Source organism: Amphibalanus amphitrite, unplaced genomic scaffold (genome assembly GCF_019059575.1).
Source record: "Amphibalanus amphitrite isolate SeventyFive unplaced genomic scaffold, NRLGWU_Aamphi_draft 000067F_arrow, whole genome shotgun sequence".
Classification (NCBI taxonomy): Eukaryota; Metazoa; Arthropoda; class Thecostraca; order Balanomorpha; family Balanidae; genus Amphibalanus; species Amphibalanus amphitrite.
The window spans coordinates 655,672-668,711 of NW_024881563.1; the positions used below are offsets into that span (position 1 = coordinate 655,672).

Sequence of the window (13,040 nt, forward strand, 5' to 3'; positions counted from 1 at the left end):
ATATCACCTTGTGCTGCTTCAGACGAGCCAGCACTGCAGCCAGTCGCTCGTCATGCTCTCTGCCGTCTGCTCCGAAGATGATGACGTCGTCTAGGTAGACCTGCACACCGGCCAGGTCCTTCAGCATCGCCTCCATCACCTTCTGGAACGCCATCGGCAGGCTCTTGGCACCTTACGGACAGCGCCTGTAGGTGAACAGACCTTCGTGGCATACGAACGTGGTCAGTGGCCTCGAGTCTGGGTGCAGCTCTAGCTGATGATAAGCCGACTTCAAGTCCAAACACGAGAACACTTTGGCACCCTGCACCTTCTCGAGCATGTCCTGCATGGCTGGTAGTGGATGACCACTGGCTTCGATAGCCTCGTTAACGGCTTTGAGATCGACACACATTCTCAGCTTGCCGTTTTTCCTCCGTGACACCACGATCGGTGATATCCAGGGCGAGCTGTCCACTTTCTCGATGATTCCCGCCTCCTGCAGCTCTGTCAGATGCTCCTTCACCTCTTGTCTCAGGCCGAACGGGAGTGGCCGCAGCTTCTGCTGCACAGGGCCAGCATCAGCAGGGTTTCGGAGTGGTGGTAGTGCTCTTCCGACTCCGACTCCGACTCCGACGCCGGGTCTGATACAAAGGGCAATGGTGGCTGCCAAAATTCCGCGTGATATGACGCGCCATGCTAGGTCTACAGGGTGTCAGGAAAGTCCTGGCGCTTTTTAACATTTTTCAAATAAATGCCTTTGGTCCATAGACACTCAACAATAGAACAAAACAATGACCAGGAACACCAAGCCACATGCTTCTGCTAAGTGCCCATTCATTGTAACCACCGTCTGTGCGGACGATGGCCTCGACGCAAGGGCGGAAACGCCTGCGGGTTTTGACGATGCAGGACATTTCCTGTCCTCCCATGCTGTCATGATGCGAGTCTTCAGCGACCCCAGGCTGGGATGAGAGGTGGCCTAGAGCTTATTCTGCAAAACGCGTAGCATGCCTTAGTCGAGCGGGTTAAGGCTGGAATAATAAGGTGGTCTAATCTTATTTCACCACGGTGATCTGGTCCGCCGAGCTCCTCTGTCAGTTTGGTTTGGACGGCAGTGGCGTTGTTGGAGGGCGCTCCATGCTGTTGAAGTGCGAAATGACCCTTAGGGCAAGTCGCCTTGATGTCATGTCCAGGAACCCCTCGTGGACCAGCCTGTCAGTACTTTATTTGACCTTGACGAAGATGATGGAACATTTGTGTCCATCAGTCCCCAGATTTTCTTCGATTGCCGCTGAAATGCTGCTTCAGTCTCAGCAGCTTAGACATACCGTGGTCGTAACTGAGTGAGAATATTTTCTAAGAAATTTCCGATCCGGAATGCCCCTTTGCCTGCTCAACCGTTCGCCGGGAAACGCCGCATCGCGCTGCAACTCGCGCCTCGTTCAAGAAGCCGCACCGGGCCCCCGCGCGCAGGCTCTCAGCGACAAGGCGCATCTTCGCCCATATGTATACCTAGCACTGAAAACGGTTTCAATGTCATATTTACGCCACCCCTAGCTGAGCGGTGAACGAGAGGTCATATCTGCGGTGATTGGTTGAAAGTCCAATAATCACTGCGCGCGTTAGATGACGTCCAAAAGAGGCGCTAGAACTTTACGGACACCCTGTTCGCGCACCGGGAGATCGCTCCGGTTTCGTTCGGTTTCTCCGGTTTCACCATTTCTCCCACGTGGGCGCAGCTGAATCCTTAGAGACCAGCGGCCGGCGGCCAGAAGCACGAGTGTGGCCGTATCATGACCACGGGCATCGCCATCATGTCAGTTTGTGTTAGCACTTTTCGGAGCGATAAAAGAAGAAAGTAAATATACAGTTGTCATTAAGTCTTTGACACTGGATAATACACGTAGAAGTTATGACGCGAATACAAAATGCTTGCCTACTGAATTATGACATAACTTGAAATTTGTAAGATGCAATGTTAAGTTTTGAGAACAAAAACAGTTGTGTGAAAAAATACCTTATTTATGATCACCGGAAGCAAATTTTGCCGTGGGGGCACTGGTTAAAAACAACTGAAAAGTGATAGCACGGATTGACTTCAGTTAACTTTCCGGAGTCGGAGTCGAGGCAGCTGGACAGACTCCGACTCCGACTCCGACTCCTGACTGCTTGCCACGACTCCGGGCGACTCCGACTCCGGGCGACTCCGACTCCGGCTCCGACTCCGACTCCGACTCCGACTCCGACTCCGAAACCCTGAGCATCAGGCTTCACCCGAAACCGGTGAACGAACCCTGTGATCGCAGGCAAGATACCATCAGTTTCCTGAACCGCACACACAGCTTCCCCGTTCCTGACAGACAGTTTCAGCTCCATTTATCTGCCCAACAGCGGAGTCTCTGCGTCTACCGCCCACACACGGGCGGTGGAGGTCCTACCATTGCAGGCACTGACCTCAACCTGAAGAGCTCCTCGAACCGGAAGACGATGGCCACCGCATCCTTCGAGCCTCGTAGTCGTTCTGATGAGAGTCACGTCAAGGAACATCTTCTGATACATGTGGAACGGCAAGATACTGACGGCAGAGCCTGTGCTAGCCAGCATTCTCACCGACTTTCTACACATCGTCACAATTGTCCACAGTGCATCCGGGTGAGACGTGTTTACACTTAACACCCGCACAGCTTGGACCTCACGAGCTCTAGTGCCTGGACAGTACTTGGCGTAGTGCCCCAGCTCGTTACATTTACGGCAACGTCTACCACGTGCCGGACACGCAGGTGATCGGGCCTTGTGAGGTCCTCCACAGCTAAAGCACTAGCTAGGGGTAGTGGTAGGGGTAGGGGAAGTGGTAGGGGTAGTGGTAGGGGTAGTGGTAGGGGTAGTGGTAGGAGTAGTGGTAGGGGTAGTGGTAGGAGTAGTGGTAGGGGTAGTGGTAGGGGTAGAAGTAGTAGGAGTGTGGTACAGGCCGATGCAATATGACTTGATGACCTGTACGACCTGGCCTCACCGAAGGTGACCTGGCCTGACCCAGTGTGAACAGGGCTGACCAACTTGACCTGACGTGACCCCGTATGACTCAAATTTCATCCAACTAAGCCCTCAGAATAGTTATCATTTTCAAAATTTTCCTCTGCACGTTTCCGTCCATATCTCTGCTTCCAGACGAAAAATCAATTTAAATCAAACACCATTCGAAAGCCCCCGCAGGGGGTTGGCAGTGGCCCGGGTCGCTGTTGGACTGGGTTCCTTGGGCCCTTACCCTGCGGCGGCCCTGGCCTCGGCCAGCAAGGGGAGTAGCGCCCCCTCGGCCCCAGCTTGACCCATGCTTGCTTGCTTTGATCGCTGGATGGACAGATGGTACGGCCCGATTTTTCTTGGTTTCCGTGGTTTGTTTCTTCTGCGCGGTCCTTGTTTGCTCTTGCTTTGTTTCCTTACCGTGTGTCAGTGTTTTGTTCGGTCGCTGATTTTCTCATTCCTTTTTCACCCCCTTTTTCGTTGTTTTTTGCACCCGCAGGAACACAGCCGAGTTGGGCTAGTGTAAGGGGAGTGGCGTCCCCTCGGGTACCAGCCGGTTTTACTAGGCTAGGCGAGCCGACCCGTACCCCAGGACAACGGGATCCTGGAGGTTGAGCCCCCCGTCGTGCGGAGCCAGTCGCGGTGGCTGGGCAACACGCCTCTTTGGCCCTGAGTTCTGTAAGGGCGGGACACTCAGCGGGGCGCCGCACTAGCAGTAAGCTTCTGAGTAAACTTCCGCAGTAAGCTTCTGGGCGTAAAAATATCAAACAACTTCACGTGGTAGGAACATGTCAACGACGTAGTAGCAAGAAGTTCTAGAGCTTTATACTTGCTTTATGTGCTGAGAAGATTCAACCCTCCCCAAGGACAGCTACTAAAAGTGTATGTTACTTACATTAGACCACTGCTGGAATACTGCGCGCCAGTCTTCCATGCTGGCCTCACCGCCAATCAGGCTCAGCAGATTGAGCGAGTGCAAAAGCGGGCGTTAAAAGTGATCGCTGGGTATGATAACACCTATCAAGATTTGTTACATAAATTTGAACTTGAAAGCCTCGTTGATAGACGGGAGAAGATGTGTCTTAATCTTGGAAAGCAAATGTTAAAAAATGCGACACACAGGAAAATATTACCACCAACAAGAGAATCAATCAGCGGAAGAAACACCCGCAACATGAAGACGCTGCAACCTTTCTGCTGCAGTGTGCGACTGCGGAAATCTGCAGTTCCGCATATGACGTCGTTGCTCAACGCGGACAAACGCCTGCAGTGATTTCGCTGCTTACTTTCAAAGTGCTACTGGTGTCTGAGCACTGCATTGCATATCCCATGTGCTGTGTGAGTTAACACTCAAAGCCATGTCTATGAAATATACCGCATCTCTCACTTGAGGAGCCATTCCCAGTCGTGATGCCGCCGGGGTTGGTGTCGGAGAGGTGTCGCCGGCGGGGTTCGGGCACTTGTGCTCGTCCTCCGTCGGTGGGACTGATCTGTCGCTGCCCCTGGCGGTGACTCGGCGAGGCGTCAAGGGAGGAGGCGGTATCCGACCGTGGGGGGGGGGGGGTGAGCCTCTCTCTCCCCCTCGGAAGGTGCCGCCAAGTCCCGTACAGTCAGCTCGGCCGTCCCAGGCCTTGTAGCGGCGCCGTTGCGGAGCGTCGGCGGCCGAGCTGGCGGAGTCCAAGCACACTCGCATGGATAACTCGACCAACCCCCCCTTCCCCCACTCTTACCAATCCCTCGGCTTCGGCCGATTCTCGTCCGCCGGTCTCGGCCGACGGGCGAGCCTTGCATGACCCAAGACCAAAAAAATCCCAGGATCCTCATCTTCCGGAGCGCAGACAGGGAGCTGAGCTCCTTGTCGCCCTTCCAGCGAAAGGACGGCTGTGACCGGCTCGGCAGTATCGTCCGCTGCGACCGCATGTGGGACGGAGCGCTTGAGGTAGAGTTCCGGAAGAGCGAAGAGGCGACGAATGCCTTATCTGCCACTCGATTTGTGTACTCCGAAGGACGTGCCTCCGGTCGGAAGCTCGTGTCCTTGCCGTTGATGGTGGAGCCACAACGCTCCAAGAACTCGTCTCGAGGAGTTATAAACTGCTTCGACTTGAGGAACGTGAGTGACGAGGACATAGCAGACGGGCTCGCCGACTTCGGCGTAACAGCGGCTCGCCGCATCCTAACCAGGAGAGGCACGGTCCCGACAAATAACATCATTCTCACATTTGACAGCACCGACATGCCGAACGATGTCCGTGTGGGGTATATCAAGGTCCGCGTGCGCCCATACGTCCCGGCGCCCATGCGATGCTTCAGATGCCAACGTTTCGGCCACACGAAGGACAACTGACGAGGTAGACCCACATGCTCCAAGTGTGCTTCCCAGGACCACACTGACGACACGTGCAGCTCGGAGACCCCTCGATGCGTCAACTGCGTAGAGGGGCAGAAACCGCACTCCGCGTATGACAGGTCCTGCCCCACATACGTCAAAGAGAAGGATATAAACACCATCAAGGTTACCAGAAATCTGTCGTTTAAAGAGGCCCGGGAGGTGTATAACCAAAATCACCCGAAGACCCCGTATGCCCAGAAGGTGAGAGTGACAAACTCAACCGATGCCTCCCAGATGATTGTTGCACAGCTCGTGCAGCTCCTCATGCGATTCGGCCTCACTGTCGAAGCCACTGATGGCTCAGCGGACTCCCCGGCGCCTCGTGCGCCGCCGAGCGACACGGAGCAGGCTGCTCAGGAGTCAGTGTGGGGTCCACCCAGTCCGGCTCCAGCCGCGAGTGGAGACGAGTGGACCGTCGTCCAGCGCCGACAGGGTGGTCGGCGCCCCCCGGCGCAGGGTAAGGCGCCACCCACCCCGCCCCGCCCCCGACCGTCTGCGGCGGTGCAGGAGGCTCTGCGGCGGGGGAGGAAGAGAGGAGGGCACGTGAGGCGAGGAGGGCTCGCCTCGTCCAGAAGGCCCTCGAGGCTAAGGAAGCCTCGTCTGCCGACTCCGCCTCCGGGAGTGCCAACGCGGCCGCCGCCGCTGACACCCCGGAGACACCTCAGGCGGGGACTCGGCCCATCATGGGTCCCCCGCCCCCTCCTCCACCTTCGCAGCGGCGGCCGCCACCACCGTCGCTGCCAGAGACGCCTGTGTCGAGGACACAGGCCGCCGCCTCGACATCCCCGTCGGGGCGGCAACAGCCCTCCGCGGCTCCAGGGCGCCTCGCCAAGCGGCAGACGCCCCCGAGCTGGTCACCTTCGGAGGGCGACGCCCCCCGGTGGAAAAAGCCCCAGCCGGGCCCGAGCCATGCCCGATCTGCCTCTGCTGAAGGGAGGCTTCACCGAGAGGGCTCAGTGCACCCCCGTATCCGCTACGGGGGGCACCCCCGTATCCGCTACGGGGGAGCGCCTCCTCGGAGTTAGAGGACCTAGTCTAGTCTTTCAGTCTAGTCATTTCCTCTTTTATCCTTTTATCTTTTTCGCGCTGTTGGCTTTTTACCAGGTGCATTTCTCTCGGTGCTTTTTACCTTTTTTGTGGTCAGTCAGATATCTATGTGTGCCTTTGCCTCATGTTATACGCGCCCTTTTTGCGCCTTTTTAAGCACGCCTTTTATGCTACAGTGGAACTGTAGAGGCCTCCTGGCCAACTACCAGGACCTACAGTCTCTTATCCGTTGGCGCACACCCATTGTTTTAGGTCTCCAGGAGACCAAGCTAGCGCCAAACGTTACCTTTGCCATCAAGTGTTACTCTGTTTTTAGAAGAGACTTAGACACCCCGACCATTGCCCATGGAGGTGTACTTTTGGCAGTGCACCACAGTGTGCCCGCACGTCAGGTTCCGCTGCAGACTGCTCTGCAGGCGGTAGCCGCTAGAGTTGATTTCAACCACCGGGAGCTGACAGTTTGTTCTTTATACCTTCCACCAGGTATAGCGCTCCTGGTGGTTGAGCTGCATCGACTTGTCGATGAGCTTCCACCTCCGGTCCTGGTAGTCGGCGATTTTAACGCCCATAGCTTGGTGTGGGGATGCGACACGACTGGCACTCGTGGTCGAATTTTAGAATCTTTTATCCGCGATGAGGCGCTCTGTATTTTAAATACAGGACAGCGCACCCATTTTACCACGCCCTCCGGTCAAACATCGGCTCTGGACCTGAGCTTAGTCAGTCCGCGGCTAGCTCAGCTTTTTACCTGGTCCGTCCATGACGACCCACTCGGGAGCGACCACTTCCCAGTGTGGCTGGAGCACCAGGAGTCCCCAGTGTCAGGCAGTGGTGGATCCAGGGGGGGGGGGGGACAAAATGGGCATTTGCCCCCCCCCCAAACGGCATGATTTTAACATTACGCCTATGGACGATGCATGGAAAGAATCGATAAATTGTTATGGTTTGCCCCCCCCCCAAAAAAAAACTTTGAGCTGGATCCGCCTCTGGTGTCAGGCAACCGTCCACCTAGGTGGAATGTTCGGAAGGCCGACTGGGGCGAATTCCAGGCCGCCTTATGTAGAGGCCTCGGTTTTATCCAGAGCCGACGCCTCTGTGATGTCCACAGATGATTTTACATCTCTACTCATTGACTCCGCAAACGGGTGCATACCCAAGACGTCGAGTCAGCCTCGTCGTCCTCCGGTCCCGTGGTGGACCAAGGAATGCGAAGATGTGATTCGTGCCATGAAGCTCGCTTTTAGAAAGTTTGACCGGAGTAGTACTACTGAGAACCTCATCGCTTTTAAGAAAGCGCGGGCTTTTGCCCGTCGCGTTTTAAAAGAGGCAAAGGCTGTTTCATGGTGCACGTACGTGAGTTCTGTAGCGGGGTTTCGCGGCGTTGCGGGACTAACCGGGCATTCTGTTCTCAGCAGGTGGGCTGGCTCGAGTGGGGGTGTTAAAATCGGCCTGGTCGGTGCGCTTCTACTCGTAAAAGCCCTTCTCGGTTCAGCCCCTCGCGAACTCGTCCCGACTCTGTCTTTACAGTCTCCGGGGCGATCAATCATCGGAAACACATAGGCCAGGGTTAGGGAATGGGAGATAATGATAAATGATAATCAATTACCCTCGATCATATTGGTATAGAAAATCAACTCTATTTAACAAAAAGTCCCACTCTCAAACAACAGCGCCCTTCCTAGCTGAGGGCTATCTCCCACCGGATATACGCAACAAATAACAATCATACTTCCACTCGTGCATCCCTTCTCACTTCTGTCATACGTCCAGTTATACCTCATAATTATCAGAGTTAGCCGTCTCCGATCCCTCCCTCTTTGCCTAACTTCCCCCGGTGGTGCTAAGGCGTGCGCAAGTCGTTATTGAGTCATTGGCCTTAAATTTCATTAACCGTTATCCCTTCATAACCACAATGCTCCGTACATCAGACAAACGCTTCATAATGCTCACGCTACACGAATAGAATATACGAACCACCACAGATTTTGGCACTCCGCCCTTGAATTACGCGACTTATAGCGGGTCCAAGACCATGCCGAACTACCTACACACAAATAATAAACACACACGCACGCAGGTTGTTGAGCGAACAATGGACTTACAGCATGGGCCGGTAAACCTTTGCAACAACGTACGCAGCCCTTGTCTTACTGCCACTCACGTGTGGACCTACCTTCTGCTGCCAGTGGTCAGTCAGCATCTCTAACACACTCCAGCCCACGGTTCCGGAGCTAGAGCTCGCAGGGCACTCAGTAGCCCGGGCTTTCCGCGGCGGACGTATCTAAAATTTGAAAGCCGGGTTGGGTAACTAAAGTCCGTCCGTGATACTAATGACCGCATCTCGCACCAGCCATAGTTCAGGGTTTCCGGGCCAGCCCGGCAGCCTAAAATCTGCCCAGCCTCCGAGACTGTTAATCCGAGACGGAACACCGTCATCTCGCGGCGGCCCACCCGCCGATACACATCCCAGGCGACGGCCCACGTAACCTTAATTATCACCCAGGCCTACCCTGGGCCGGAACAATCGGGCCACTGGTCCCGTGTCCCGCTAGCCAGAGGTTAGACAGACTACAGCCCGTCGTCCCCTCCGAGCCAGGACACGAGGCTGACCGGGTAACATTTCTTGAAACCCTCCTCGGCGGTCTGTGCCCGACTCGCCTTCATCCTCACGTTTAACTTTGCGACTTATTGCACGCATCCAGGGCTTACTCAATCGAGGCCTAATATCTAGTGGGGTCTGTCCGAGTTTAGCGTCATTCGGGAAACCCGATTTATCTATTTGTACAGTCCTCCTCCCTTTCACTCGCGTCTCATCTCCCTCCTAACCCATGGCCGCGCCGGTGGATTCTCCACGCACAGGGGCGTGACGTGCACCATCTATCTCCCCGGTTCCATCCATTGCAGTGTCCATGTAGAATACAATTACATATATTTCGTGTGCAACAGGGTCTAAGCGTGTTGCTTGTATGCGGGGCGTTGGTAAATTGATTAGTGGAGTGCCAGGAAATCCGCTGGCAAGGGCACTTGGGAGTCAACCGGAGAAGCTCCAGTATCGGTTGGGCTAGGGAGGTCCTGTATGTGTTGTGTATAATCGCTATCATTTGGACCGTGGGGTAATTTGGGGAGGATGGAGTGCCAGGAAATCCACTGGCAAGGGCACTTAGGAGTCAACCGGAGAAGCTCCAGTATCGGTTAGGCTAGGGAGGTCCTGTATGTGTTGTGTGTAATCGCTATTGTTTGGAACATGGGACAATTTGGGGAGGATGGAGCGCCAAGAAATCCACTGGCAAGGGCACTTAGGAGTCAACCGGAGAAGCTCCAGTATCGGTTAGGCTAGGGAGGTCCTGTGTGTATTGTGTGTAATCGCTATTGTTTGGACCGTGGGATAATTTGGGGAGGATGGAGTGCCAGGAAATCCACTGGCAAGGGCACTTAGGAGTCAACCGGAGAAGCTCCAGTATCGGTTAGGCTAGGGAGGTCCTGTATGTGTTGTGTGTAATCGCTATTGTTTGGACCATGGGATAATTTGGGAAGGATGGAGTGCCAGGAAATCCACTGGCAAGGGCACTTAGGAGTCAACCGGAGAAGCTCCAGTATCGGTTAGGCTAGGGAGGTCCTGTGTGTATTGTGTGTAATCGCTATTGTTTGGACCGTGGGATAATTTGGGGAGGATGGAGTGCCAGGAAATCCACTGGCAAGGGCACTTAGGAGTCAACCGGAGAAGCTCCAGTATCGGCTAGGCTAGGGACTCCCTAGCCTAAACTCCCCACAACACACACAGGACTCTCCCCACAACACACACAGGACCTCCCTAGTAGGGAGGTCCTGTGTGTGTTGTGTATAATCGCTATTGTTGGACCGTGGGGTAATTTGGGGAGGATGGAGTGCCAGGAAATCCACTGGCAAGGGCACTTAGGAGTCAACCGGAGAAGCTCCAGTATCGGTTAGGCTAGGGAGGTCCTGTGGGTGTTGTGTGTAATCGCTATTGTTGGACCGTGGGATGATTTGGGGAGGATGGAGTGCCAGGAAATCCACTGGCAAGGGCACTTAGGAGTCAACCGGAGAAGCTCCAGTATCGGTTAGGCTAGGGAGGTCCTGCATGTGTTGTGTATAATCGCTTTGTGCACTGTGTAAAATCAACAGATAAAGAGAACTGATCGTTGTAAATTACTCTGGCCAGACACCTTGGAAACGACCTCTTTCCTGACTGTGGGTCAGCATATGGCCTTTTATGCTCCATCCTCCGATCCCTGCCCCTTCAGCACTACTCACACTCGTATTTCAATATTTACAAGTCCCATTTATTGACATACTCCGACGCAACACCTTAAATTCCCTTGCACATCAAATTTAAAGGAAAGATTCTGGGCCCAGGCCGCCCATCAACTGAGCCCCACAAGCCGCGCGGTGCGGTACACAGTCGCCCGTCCCTTTCCCGACTCCCCACGGTGCATAATCCCCTCCCTCCGTCCGCCTTAATCACCATGGGACGCCGGACGAGAGTCCACGCCGGCACGCGTCTTACGACAACAGACACTCGTACATTTTAAATAGCTGACAGAATCGAATTGTTCAATTAAACTACCTAAAAATGAATGGCCCGAAATATTGCGGGACGGCACAAAAAAAAGAAGAGGAATATAATGTGGCTCACATAGCAGTAACGAGGGGGAAGTGATTATTCCAAGGATTTGGGGATAAGGTGCACGCCCGTGATCACCGTGACCTTACTTGAGATGGAGTCGCTGACATGATGGCCGTGTCCGTCCAGCGCCCGGCCCGGCGGCCAGAGTCGCCGCCGGCGCCGTGGTGTCCAGCCGTGGAGGTCTCGTGGGCTGTCCGCGATGTCAGACGAGAGACGTGAACCGAGAGAGTGCCACCGGCGCGGGATGCGTCGTCCGAGAGAGAGAGGACCAGAGAGCGTTCCAGTTCCGTTTCATCAACTTATACTTTTGATGACGTCATACTTCAGAGGGCCGGGCAGCATCTCCTTGTCCAATCTTCGTCCTCCATTCTCAGAAAGTGCGTTTGGCTCCGCCTTCAAACGTTCGTGATTTGCTGAAGTTCGGCACCCCCGGCCAATTTAGAGCACTTCACGGATAGGCTTTTTAGGATCCGGCCCGGCCCATATCCGGCAAGTCATATCCAGATCCGCCCATTATCCGCCTTTCTTTGAATATCAGAATCCGGCCCACCCATGGCCCGTATTGCAGCCAAACTTCCAAAAAATATCCGTAATAATCCGTTTCACCAATAACTGGTTTCACCCAAAACTGGACTAACAAATTCAATCTAAGGGACCAGACAGCCATACAAGTCTTGTGACAAGTGAGTGTCATAAAATGATGCCTATTACTTTAATCAAACCTCTGCTGCCGCTTAACACATTAGGCTAATTTTTAACTTCAATGTTGAATGTTAAAATTTTGATCCGTTTTGATCCGGGTTCAACCTTCAGTTCCCAAATCCGGCCCGCCCATATCCGTTCTTTTTTAACAAATTTAGAATCCAATCCTATCCGGTCCGCGGATTTATCCGTGGATAACGGATTTATCCGGCCCATGAAGTGCTCTACCGGCCATGGCAGTCACACCCTTTCACGCAGCGGTCGGGTGGAATTCGCCGCCTGCGATCACGGCGTCTGGGGCGCCAGGTGGCGGGGCTGGCCCTCCGCTCCCCTCGTTTGAAGTCAGCTCCGGCCAGATGTCCTATATTTTGTCGTTGGCGACCGAGTTCCATTTCATCCTGTTTTCGTACAAACCGGGTCGGTCCCCGCTCCCCTTTCTTGTTTTGGTTCAAATCAGGGCCGGTCTGCGCTCCCCTCTCCTTGTTCTCTGGCGGGGTGCCGAGCGTGGGACAGATACCCCGTTTACATGAGTCATTCAGCCTAAACGGAAATATCCGATTAGCCAGGGAACGGAAAAATGCGTTTCGGTGGCCCCGTTTACATGAGCCTTATCGGAAAAATCCGTTACGGAACGGATAATTCCCTTTACGCCGGCAGCCCGAAAAATACGGATATTTTGCGCATTTTTACATGTCTGGCGCAGCTCCTATCAAGCATTATTTGTGTTTGTTTTAGGCTCAATTTACTTGATTTTTAAAAGTTTTGTATGTAGAATTGGAAATAATCATGGCACAAGCCATTATTTTACTTGTGTGCTGTAAAAGAAGTGTGATTAACTGTCAGAAAGCAAGTAAACAATTGAGGTCTTGGACAACATTGAAGAGCACATCTATATTGAAAGTCTTTTCGGTTTCAGAAAAAGGCTAAGACAGCTCATAATAGTCATAGCTCATCATGATGGACCTCCAGTAAGTTGACAAAATGAAAATGCATGAAAGGATGTGCAGGATAGTGCCACACTTCAGAAAACATTGGTATGAAAGTGGGTGGTGCGGGATTGTGTATACATTTTTGGTTGACACATTTGAAGCACTTGAATATTCCAGCATTTTATTTTCATTTTTTGCTTTTAGCTGCTCAGTTCTTCAAAGACAGGGGTCAGATCAGTACTAGGTGAATTGTGTAGTAGATGTGACCTGTGGGTGCATTGCTTGACTGTCGGGTGCAACACAGTATCCATCATTTCCATGCGTTTTAGTC

General features: G+C 53.7%; 1 protein-coding gene across 2 annotated transcripts in view; it reads left to right on the top strand.

Annotated features, from left to right (window-relative positions):
- LOC122378894 (protein strawberry notch homolog 1-like) overlaps positions 1 to 13,040 on the top strand; it is a 550,127-nt gene that overhangs the window by 193,092 nt on the left and 343,995 nt on the right. The gene's annotated exons all lie outside the window — the stretch shown is intronic.